Raw genomic sequence first — 11,917 nt, forward strand, 5'->3', positions numbered from 1 at the left:
TGATTCCCTTTTACTCTTTACATTTTTGGGACTGAGAATACATGCGCTGTTTTTACAACTAATTTATTAAATGCTTTTGAAAGATATTTTGAACTGAGAATACATGAAATGCTTTTATAAATGTTTGACGAGATAGACACAAGCAAAACATTCCTCGAATGAATTATTATGCAGATAGAAGTTCTGCGGATTATTATTGAATTATGTGGACATGATAATTGCCACCATTGAATTATGTAGACATGATAATTGCCACCATTGAATTATGTGGACATGATAATTACCACCATTGAATTATGTGGACATGATAATTGCCACCATTGAATTATGTGGACATGATAATTGCCACCAATTGATGTGAATGTTATGTATCGAGAGAATGATTTTTATACACAGGTTATGTGTATTATATTTTGTACACGAGATATGTGTACGGTTACTAAGATTTATGAAAAAAAAAGATTTCGTACACAAGAAAGGTGTACTGTATTTAAAAGATATCGCATGTACATTACATGTGGGTATAGGATTCGGGCCCATTTGTACCATGCAGCATTTAAATCTTGTGGTCTATCAAAATGATGAATTTTATTTTTTACGATAAACCTATGAACTCACCAACCTTTTGGTTGACACTTGAATGCATGTTTATTCTCAGGTATGAAAGAAATCTTCCGCTGTGCATTTGCTTATTTTAGGGATATTACTTGGAGTCATTCATGACATATTTTAAAAGACGTTGCATTCGAGTGATTGAGTTCATCAAGAATATTACTAAGTCATATATAGTTTGAATATATTATGAAATGGTATGCATGCTGTCAACTTTCGATGTGATGAAAGTTTGTCTTTTAAAAACGAATGCAATGTTTGTAAAATGTATCATTTAGAGGTCAAATACCTCGCAATGAAATCAACTATTGTGAATAATTTATAATCGGTATGAACGGGGCATTTCACGCTAGACCATTTCTAACAGTGTCCGTGATATCACGTGTAGTTTTGCACTTTTTGGTCAAAAAATGCACACTGCTTGTGATTTGGCAATGTCACAAATTGACATTTTTAACTCCAAATGTCAGTTTGTTGTAGGGTCCATCTGTTGTTTATTTTACATTTTCTTATAAATAATCAACACGTTAAAAATTAAACTAATAATATAAAATTCATTAAATAAAAAAAATACAAACTACAAAAAAAAAGTACTTAAAAAAAGATAAACTAAAAAGATTAAAAATAAAGATTACATAAGGAAATACTAATTCATAGGTCGAAATGAAGCCGGAAGATTCATATATGCTCGACTAAATCATCGGTAAGTTGGTAGTGCATCGCCCTATCTCTTATTTCTCTTCTAATAATGTCTTGATCTCGTCCTCTATTCCTTATCCGTTATGCACGATTTGTCATTTCCTCAGTTATAGATCTTTCTTCCCATTTACATAGCGCAAAATCATTGTCTTCTAAAATCATATTATGTAAAATGAGACTATATTCCATTACTCTTCGCATCTTGTTTATTTTCATAGTCCGTGCAGGTTGACTTAAAATATGAAACCGACCTTGAAGAACCTCAAATGCCCTCTCTATGCCCTTTCGGGCACTAGATTGAAATCTTGTGAACTTAATCCTTGGCTCATCTGTGGGACACGACATTCCTTTGATAACTGTTGCCCAATCGGGATATATACCATCGGCAAGGTAATAACCTTTGGTGTATTGATTACCATTTACCTCAAATGGTGCGGATGGAGCTGTTTCATTTTTTTAGTTTATCAAAAAAAGGCGACTGATTCAAAACATTTATGTCATTGTTGGAACCTGCCATCCCGAAAAAAGCATGCCAAATCCACAAGTCATATGAAGCACGACTTCAAGCATAATTGTCGGTCTCTTGTGATCACCCATAGTGTATTGTCCTTTATAAGCAACGGGACAATTCTTCCACTCTCAATGCATGCAATCGATACTCCGAGCATACTCTTGAACCCATGCTTCTCCTCGTGTACACTATATAATCGTGCAACATCGGTTGCTATGGGAGATCTCATGTATTGACTTTTTTATAAATCAATGACACATTTACAGAAATTGTCTAAACATAGTATTGATGTTTGCTCACTCATATGTAAATATTCATCGAACATATCGGGGTTAATTCCATACGCCAATTGTCGTATAGCTGAAGTACATTTTTGTAAAATAGTAAATGACTGCCTACCGGTAGCATCATTACTTTCTATAAAAAAAAACTAAAATGCTCCGGAACAAGATTACTAGAGTTACTAGAAAATGTAGTTATACCTTACGCAATTCGGAGGAATAAATTTATTCGCATACGAAAACGCCTTTTAAATTTTCTCGTCGAAAAACTTGGACGGTTATCAAAAGTAATCATTCCACAATCGTTGCGCAGCTGACTCACGATCTCTCGGAATGTAACCTCGAACTCTAGGAATAAGAGGCACGGACTCGACTCCGGATTCTTCGTCCATTTCTTGAATAATTTGGATAATACGAACATCCTCCGAATCCGAATCGGAACCATGAAAAACGATGTCATATTTATATAAATATTTGTATTAGATTGTATAAAAAATGAGAGAAAAAGATAATTTGTCGTTTAAAAAATGAAATAGAAATGGGGTATTTATAATACAAATATATATTTTTTTTAAAAGGTGCCGTTTGAATAATGGCTAGGACACGTGGACCAATCGGAACCGGACACCTCGATTTGAATTTTGTGCGTCACTGATCCAGCTAACGTCCCTAACTGACGAAAACTGACTCCCTGTTATTTTCCGTCAGTTTTACCAACTGGACTGACGGAGTGTGACTGACGTTGCGGTAGAATTGGTCTTACCTGCAAGACAAAAAAAAAAAATAATAATAATAATTCTTAAACCAAAACAATTCATTGTTGTTGGTGTACTGTGCAAGACCAAAGGAACTAATTCCTAAACCAAAACATTTCATTGTTGTTCGTGTATGGTCGCAAGCAACTCGAAAATAAGAAGTCACACAAAAATTTTAGGTTTTTAATTAATTTGTACTAGGTTTCATACAAGACTCCTTTTTGTAAGTAATTAATTAAAATTAAAATCTAAAAGATTTTATTGGACTTGGGTTTAAAAAATCAAATAAACTTAACTAGAAAAAAATTCGATCGCGCGTTGCTGTGGTTGTATTCGAAGCGCGGTCGAATTAGGATATACGTGGTACCTAATATATCTAGCAGGTTGGGTTATTTGTTGGACGTGTATGTACATGTATGTAATATATAGCCCGAAATATTTAGTTTTTTTTAACAGTGTCCGTTTCGCGTATAGTTAGTCGCGTTGTGCTCGTAAAATTATTTCGAGTTGAACGGTGGTCTCGAAAAAATTTAACTCGCACCGAGCGAGAATATAGGGCCCATTATTTAGTTTTTTTTTAACGATGTTCGTTTCGCTTATAGTTAGTCCCGTTGGGTTCGTGATATTTTTTCGAGTTGAACGGTGGTCTCGGAAAAATTTAACTCGCACCGAGCGAGAAGATAGGGCCCGTTATAAATTCGGGTGGAGTAAGTTTCTTTTATTTTAATAAAATTATTTATTTACACTTTTCACCCCTGAAAAAGTGTAAAGTTGAGGGGTTGTTGTGTAATTTGAGCAAAAGTTGAGGGACTATTTGTAGTGTGAACACAAACTCAAAACGACGATCCGCTAAAACTAAAACGACCGAAATTCGGTCGACTAATTGTATATAGGTATAATATAATATAATAATTAATTGAAAAGTCTATTAATGTAGTTAACAAAACAAGTTAAATCTTTTTATTCTTCAATACCTTGTATAATTATGCGATATAGACATATATATATACATTATTATAAATTACGTCTAGGTATATATGTGTAATTCTAAAAGCTCACATGAATTAAGTCATATAGTTATGTGTTGTACCTTGCGCATATTTTTACAGACTCCAACTTGTATACGATACAACACTATGTAACTATACATATAATGGTTAACGTCTAGCAACATGTCATTGTCCCTAAATCCACGTGACGGTAGTTTTTCTTAAAATCTACTCATGGTAAGCGTCAAGTGTCATTTATCCATTTGTTTCAGATACTTTAGTTAAACTTGAGACATGGATCATCATTCATACTCATTTGTTTAACAATTTTGGGTCTCGATTTACATCACCAAAATAATTAAGTATCATCTCAATTGGCTTTGGGTATGGCCTTACAAATATCTCTTCATTCATCATGGAGCTCAAAAGTATCTAACTTCATACAATTGGGAGAGACAAATCTTCTCTTGCCTAAACGTGTCTGTTACGATCTTCACATTACACCCAATAATGACATTTATAACAGTCTTATTCAGGACAATATGACAAAACCACTTTTAAGTTTCAATATTGACGCTGATCCATGTTGTGAAAACTTGAAGGTTAAGTCATTCCAATGTACATCACAATGTACACATGTGAGTTTAATAGGAATACATTTCATATTCAAACGCTCATAATTGTCTTAATTCGATGTTACTCATGTATCATCAATCGACAATGGAAAATTTAGAATAAATTATTATTCACGTGTTTAAACATGCAAACATAAAACACGTTAATATAGATGAAAACGATACAACACATTATATCAGTTCAATATAATAAAACTGCTTTTATGTTCCATTATTCAATAACTAAAGATTACAGAAGACTATCATCTAATCTAAGCCCAATGTTTCTAGAATGCCCATGTTAGGTACAAGATATTGGCTTTGTGAACATGTAAGCTAAATATATGTTTTCTGTAAATGAACTTTTAGAATACGTACATCACTAAGGATCTATTGGCACCTTGCAGAATTGCTGGTTCATTTGTTATTTCAATAACATTAGTGGGATTTTCAGTACTGGGACAACGTTAAGCACATAATGAATTTTCCGAACCAAACAGATTCTAGTGCAGCTTCGTAAGAAGTCATGTATTCTGATTATGTTGTAGACATCGCAATCAACCGCGCCTTCATTCAGTAACGTAACGAAACATAGCTTGATTGCTATCAACTATCATATCGTTTTGTTTCAAAAGTAGCACCAGTGTAACACTTTAGACCTAGTTCATAGAAACATTCATAAACTAAGAACATATCTCTAGTATTTCGCATATATATACTTTATAGAAGTCTAGTCATATTCAGAGAGAAAGAAATATAGTCTAGGGTACCTCATGCGGTACATGATGGACCCTTAGCAAAAGTATATAGAATCTCAGTCATTCACTTTACCTTTCAGGTCAACACCTCATTTGGTTGCATCGGAAGTCCTCCATGCTTGGAACCTTCCTATTTTAATCGCTTTACGATTTTATCAACCTATGCTCTTTGACTCATATCTATTAACCACTTTGATCTCTCTCTATAGATTTTGATTCCATGGTTATACGCTAAATCTCTCAGATCATTCATAGCGAAATACTTCTTTAAGCCAGAACTTAAAAACTGAACTTGATCACCAAAATAATTAAGTATCATCTCAATTAGATTTGGGTACGATCGTACTAATATCTGTTCATTCATCAAAGAGCTCAAAAGTATCCGACTCTAAACAATTGGGAGGGACAAATCTTCTCGTGCCTACAAGTGTCTGTTACGAGCTTCACATTACACCCAATAATGACCTTTATAACAGCCTTATCCATAACAACGTTTAACCATATCAAATTATAATTTCTACACATCAAAACCGGCGTGCATCTCAAGTCTAAGGACCATATTACATAACGACTTGTGAGTTTCAAAATTGACGTTGATCCATGCAGTGAAAAGTCGAAGGTTGAGTCATTCCAATGTACATCAAAATGAACACATGTGAGTTTGATAAAAATACATTTCATATTCAAACGCTCATAATTGTCTTAATTAGATGTTACTCATGTACTATCAATCGACAATGAAAAATGTAGAATGAACTATTATTAACGGGTTTAAACATACAAATATAGAACACATTAATATAGATGAAAACGTTACAACACAATATATCAGTTCAATATAATAAAACTGCTTTTATGTTCTATTATCCAAATACTAAAAATTACAGAAATCTATTTGCTAATCTAAGTCCAATGTTTTTAGAATGCTCATGTTAGGTACAGGACATTGAATGTGTAAGCTAAATTATCTGCTGTAAATGAACTTTTAGAATCCGTACATCACTAAGGATCTATTGGCACCTCGCAGAATTGCTGGTTCATTTGTTATTTTAAAAACAGTAGTGGGATTTTCAGTACTGGGGACAACGTCAAGCCTATAATAAATTTTTCGAACCAAACATAATCTGGTGCAGCTTCGTAAGAAGTTATATATTCTGATTCTATTGTAGACATCGCAATCAACCGCACCTTCGTTCAGTAACATAACAAAACGTAGCTTGATTGCTATCGACTATCATATCGATTTGTTTCAAAACTAGCAACAATGTAACACTTTAGACGTAGTTCATTGAAACCTTCGTAAACTAAGGACATACTCTAGTATTTCACATATGTATACTTTATAGAAGTCCAGTGCCAATCAGCTGGATTATGTTGGTATGTGCTCTTCGTATTCAGAGCGAAAGAAATCTAGTCTAGTGCACCTCATAACGTACATGATGAATCCGATGATTTTACAACTATTTAAACATTTAGATTAATAAATATATTTGACTTTCATAAAAAATAAAAAAGTCACCGATATTAATTTTAGCAACAAACTCAAATTTATCCCATGATTATAACACTATTTAAATGAGTTTTAATCCTTACCCTAATTTAATTACAATTTGATTAATAGATTCCTGCATGTAATCCGTAATTTCAGCTCTTCTCATTCACATCACAATATCACACGGTTTATATATAGCTCAATCTCTACAATATACTTTACATTTTCTCTTTATACTACATATTCGAAGAAAAGGTCTACATCTTTTTTACTCTACAACATTATTTAATCGTTCTTACTTAGTTATTTGGTATATGTAGTCTTAACCTATTGATGGTGTGTTATCGATTGAATTGTCGTGTTTGAGACAACTATTGATGTTGAATAAGGAATGCAGGTCTGTGTTAGTTCTCTAGTTATCATTATGATGTTGCAAATTAATGTGTTTATAACAAAATTTTTGTGTTGTAGATTGACAAAGGATATATCTCCCCACAATTTGTTACAAACTCTAAGAAACTAATTGTCAAATGTGAGAATGCTAGAGTGTTTGTCACTGACCAAAAGATATCTTTTATAAAGGACATAATCCCGGTGCACGAGAAAACTACTCAGTTGAGAGCACCACGACTAATTATCGCTGAAGATGTTAGCGGTGAAGCTTTGGCTACTCTTGTCATGAACAAGTTGCGTGGTGTCCTTAAAGTTGCTGCCATTAAAGCACCCAATTTTGGCGAGTGGCGAAAAGCCCATCTTCAAGATATCGCCATTTCGACATGTACATGACTATTGTTACTTATTTGTTCATTTCAGATCCTTCAATAAATAATGTCACTAAAACTAAATTTTGGTCTGTTTTGGTTTGTAATAGGTGCCGAGTACCAAGATAGTGACATGGGTTTGCTAATTAAAAACACCGCGGTCGAACAACTTGGTACAGCCAGGAAGATTACCATCAAGTTGGAGGACTGTAAGCTTCGTATCAAGGATGCAAAAAATGCAACATTTGCTGCTATCAAGAAAGGAATACTACTTGGAGGAGGTGCTGTCGTTAGTCCATCTTTCGACTTTTGTTCGTGCCATTAACGATAAGCTTGATGATGAAGATGAACGGCTAGGTGCTGAATTCATCCAAAAGGTATAACATTAAGCAGTAGTGTACTTACTTTGATAGTTTGTTTCTAACTTTGAGTTCTTCCGTATTGTTGATAGCGCAAAATGCGGGAGTTGAAGGTGAGGTAATTGTTGAAAAGGAAAAGGTGAGTGAATGGGAAATGGGATACAACTCAATGACTGATAAGTATGATAATTTTCTAGAGGCTGGTGTGATTGATCCTGCAAAATATATTTCATGGTGTACATCTTTTTGGTAGTATATTATTGTGCCGGATAGGTGTCCTCACATTGTTTCTTAAAAATACATTCACCTTATGCAACATGCGTATCAATGTAAGATAGACAGACATTTAATAATAGCAAAGGATGTTTATTTATATTTCTAACCAATGCAAAGGAATACATATGCACCAATAATCTATAGTTTGATGATGTCATTATTAGGTTAATTCATTTGCTAAGAAAAAATCAAAAAAAAAAAAAAAAAATCTAAGCCACTTAGATGATGTCATTAATCCTAAGTATTTTATAATTAAAAAAATTGTATTTATAGTAACTAATTATTTAATAACTTAAATAAATTATTACTCCGTAATTTTCTATTACCCTTTAATTTTCATAATATTGATGTCATTATTTTATATTAATATTAATATGAATTCTAATTAAAAAAGATACAAAATAAAAATAGATATAAAGCTCTAATGATTATGTTATCCTTTCACTAATTACACTTTAATTTTCATAATGATAATGTTATTTTTATTTTATATTAATATTAATTCTAATTAAAAAAGATACAAAATAATAACAAATAAATGCCGATAATATATGAATGCCGATTTGGAAGGCAAAAATAATTAATAAAATATCATTTAATATTTAATACGGTATTATTGTTTTATAAATATATATCTAGGAGAATCTCCACCATATATTATCACAACTCTTTTTCTCAATATGTACAAACCTTTACAACTATTTTCCTCGATCTTCACCATATTATCCAATAACCTTTTTTTTTCTTCCAAAAAGCAGGTACAAACCTCCATGTCATTGTAAATGATTTTTTCAAAGAATTATTCTCTTTTATGCGTTGTTTGATGATGAAATTTATCACACCTGTAATGTTTTATTATTGTATGTTTGTTAAACAACAAGAATTTGAAAATCGATAACATACGTCATATCATATTGTGACTATTTAAAATGAAGGTATATACTATGTTAGAAGAATTCAAAAATAATCATGATTTTTACAAAGTTAACCAGATATTTTCAATCTCTCTTTTAATGTTAAATAAGTATCATTTATGACAAGGAAAAAAGTAGTAGTTGTAATGAAAATTACAGGAATGTGGTGGGAGAATGAATGTAGTTTAATTATTTTGACCAGGTTAACATTGGCAAGTTTCTTAGTCGAAATTTGTGATCCCACGGGTCATTAAACTAAATGACTTTAGCATTTACATTCACTTAATACCTACAATATATCATTATACTGTTTCGTTTAAACAAACCCGTGATTACACGGATCATTTCACTAGTATACTTTTATATTAGCTTTTATGCAATTAAATGTTTGTAATTTAGTTTATTGCAAAATAATTATCTGATTAGGTTGCTTATAAACAAAATAAAAGTAAGAATTCTGATTTTGCACTTATTTTGTACAGTTCTCAGCTTATTGTCATGATATAGTTGGTATTAATTCAAAATAATGTTACGATAAAAATATTCTCATTTCAAGAAGACATAGAGCAAATATTCTCATTGTATACTATACTTTAGACACGTGAAATTGAAGTTTTGTTGTTGGCATAAGGGTAAGTGAAGAAAGTTCAAATTTAATTACTGATACATAAACATAAATACGAGGAATCTATCTATCTATTTCTATTACATCTTATAAATTATGAAGATTAATCCCATGTAGCAGCTGCTAATTACTACTTAATCCCTTGTGCTGACGTGTATAGGTAATTAATCTAGATTAACACTAATTAATCCACGTCAGGGTCCACTAATCCCGTTCAAAAATTAGGGTTACAGACTTTCATGTCCTCCAAAACACCCATCTTTTCTCGCCACAGATTAATTATTCTTCAAATTGATTAGGCTTTATAAACATAAATCCTCAACCGTTTAAACAATCCTTTTATTGCCACGGATACGGTCGTTTACCTTTGAAGACTATAAGAGGCACACCAACAGTTTTTTTTTTTTTTTTTTTTTTTTTTTTTTTTTTGAAATCTATCCAGGTATATAAAAGGTGGGTTAAATGATGACTATCCAGTGCATTAAAGGTGTTAGATGAAATGGCTAAGACAAAAGAGTAACATGGTAAGATATTTTATACACCTAATTTCGGATTGAGATTATCAATTTTTGTCTTTATATATACTTTGTACACATCAACTGTCAACTGTCTTACTTACATATTTGGATTTCAGTATGCTTACTTGATGATTAAGCTTTGCCAATATATAGTGATCACGCATATTTATTAAATGGTGAAGCTACAATCTGAAATCCATGAGCTCCAAACATGAACAACCATGTATAATGTTGAAAAAATCCTAAGCATCACATTTTCATATTTCAGATACATTAATTTTACCGAGTCATAAATTTTGTCTTTATATAAACTTTGACTATCAACTTTCTTAGTCTTATATTTGAATTTGAGTATGCTTACTATATGATTAAACTGTTGGAACATGCTATATAATAATATACTAAAAACCATAGACTAAAATGTTAATATAATTTGAGTATGCTATATAATATACTCAAATGTTAATTGAGTACATAGACTAAAAACCATGAAAGACTACATTTTGAGTTATCTACCATTCTTTCTGTTACAGGCACATTAACATATTAACATGTCTATATCAAAAATTACCCAACATAAACTTTGCCAATATATAGCGATCAAACATATTTATGAAATAATGATGCTACAATCTGATATCTTTGAACTCCAGACATGAACAACCATGTATTATGTTGAAAAGATCTTAAGCACCACATTTTCATATTCTAGATACGTTAATTTTATTGAGTTATTGGTTTTTGCAGGGGTGAATTAAGATAGATCATGGATTTAATTTGACCCAAGGTACCTTTGTTATCAAATCTCTTTATACATCAATTCTATTAGAGAGTTTTCTATTTATTTTTAGAATGAGTTTTCCAATTTTCTTGCATTATTAATGTATTTGTTGATATGTGTTGATGAAATGCTTTTAGTTTATATAATCATTGTAAGTTATCACTTGAAACCACATTTTTTGTCATGAATATAGGGTGTTTTGTCATGGGTTTGGTGTTCAGTTGTCAAGATAGCAAAGTAGCATTAGATTGTGTTTTTTCAAAGGTACTCTGTATTTATTTATGTTTATAAATTTTCTCCACCTACTTTGTTTGCTTCACTAAAACTTGATCAATCTAGAAATTAATAAACAAATAGTATAGTTTTTTTCAATTATGTTCTTGGTCATTGTACATAACAAAGCTTATATTATTAATCCAATTTGTGTTTTCCTTTATTGTACATAGCTGCCCTATGAGTTTGTTCTACTTCAGGTTTAGATAGACATTGAGTCAACATTTGTGTTTTCCTTTATTATTGTCCGTAATCAAATGGCTCAAATGATAAGTCTTTACTTTGTGTCTTCGCTAATGTATCATCATTACTTTAGAATGGAAGAATCTTTAATGGACCGATGCTAGATGCAAATGTTATCGTCGAAAAGCTAAGAACGGGTTAATTTATTTCTTGATGTTACTAATTTCCTTATTTCAGTTCGTGTCTAAAATTGCGATGATTTAATTTGGCGACCTATGCAGACGAAACTTCATTCAATATTGATTACACAAGTCGACTATTCGTCTTCACTTCCTTAAAGGCTCTCATTGATGACCGCCTATGAAACAGTTATAAATAGAATGACGACCCCCTCAATTTAGGGTGGATAGTGAGTCAAAATGGTTATCAATGATTTTAATCATTTATGCCATTGCATATTATTTTTTATCACTGTTACTACTAAATTAGGGTTGAAGAACCTTATATGTTATAACT

General features: G+C 31.7%; 1 pseudogene; it reads left to right on the forward strand.

The window, feature by feature from the left end:
- Nucleotides 1–7,040: 7,040 nt before the first annotated feature.
- On the forward strand, nucleotides 7,041–10,131 carry LOC139870863 (ruBisCO large subunit-binding protein subunit alpha-like; annotated as a pseudogene).
- Nucleotides 10,132–11,917: the final 1,786 nt, after the last annotated feature.

The sequence above is a fragment of the Rutidosis leptorrhynchoides genome, chromosome 10 (genome assembly GCF_046630445.1).
Source record: "Rutidosis leptorrhynchoides isolate AG116_Rl617_1_P2 chromosome 10, CSIRO_AGI_Rlap_v1, whole genome shotgun sequence".
Taxonomy (NCBI): Eukaryota; Viridiplantae; Streptophyta; class Magnoliopsida; order Asterales; family Asteraceae; genus Rutidosis; species Rutidosis leptorrhynchoides.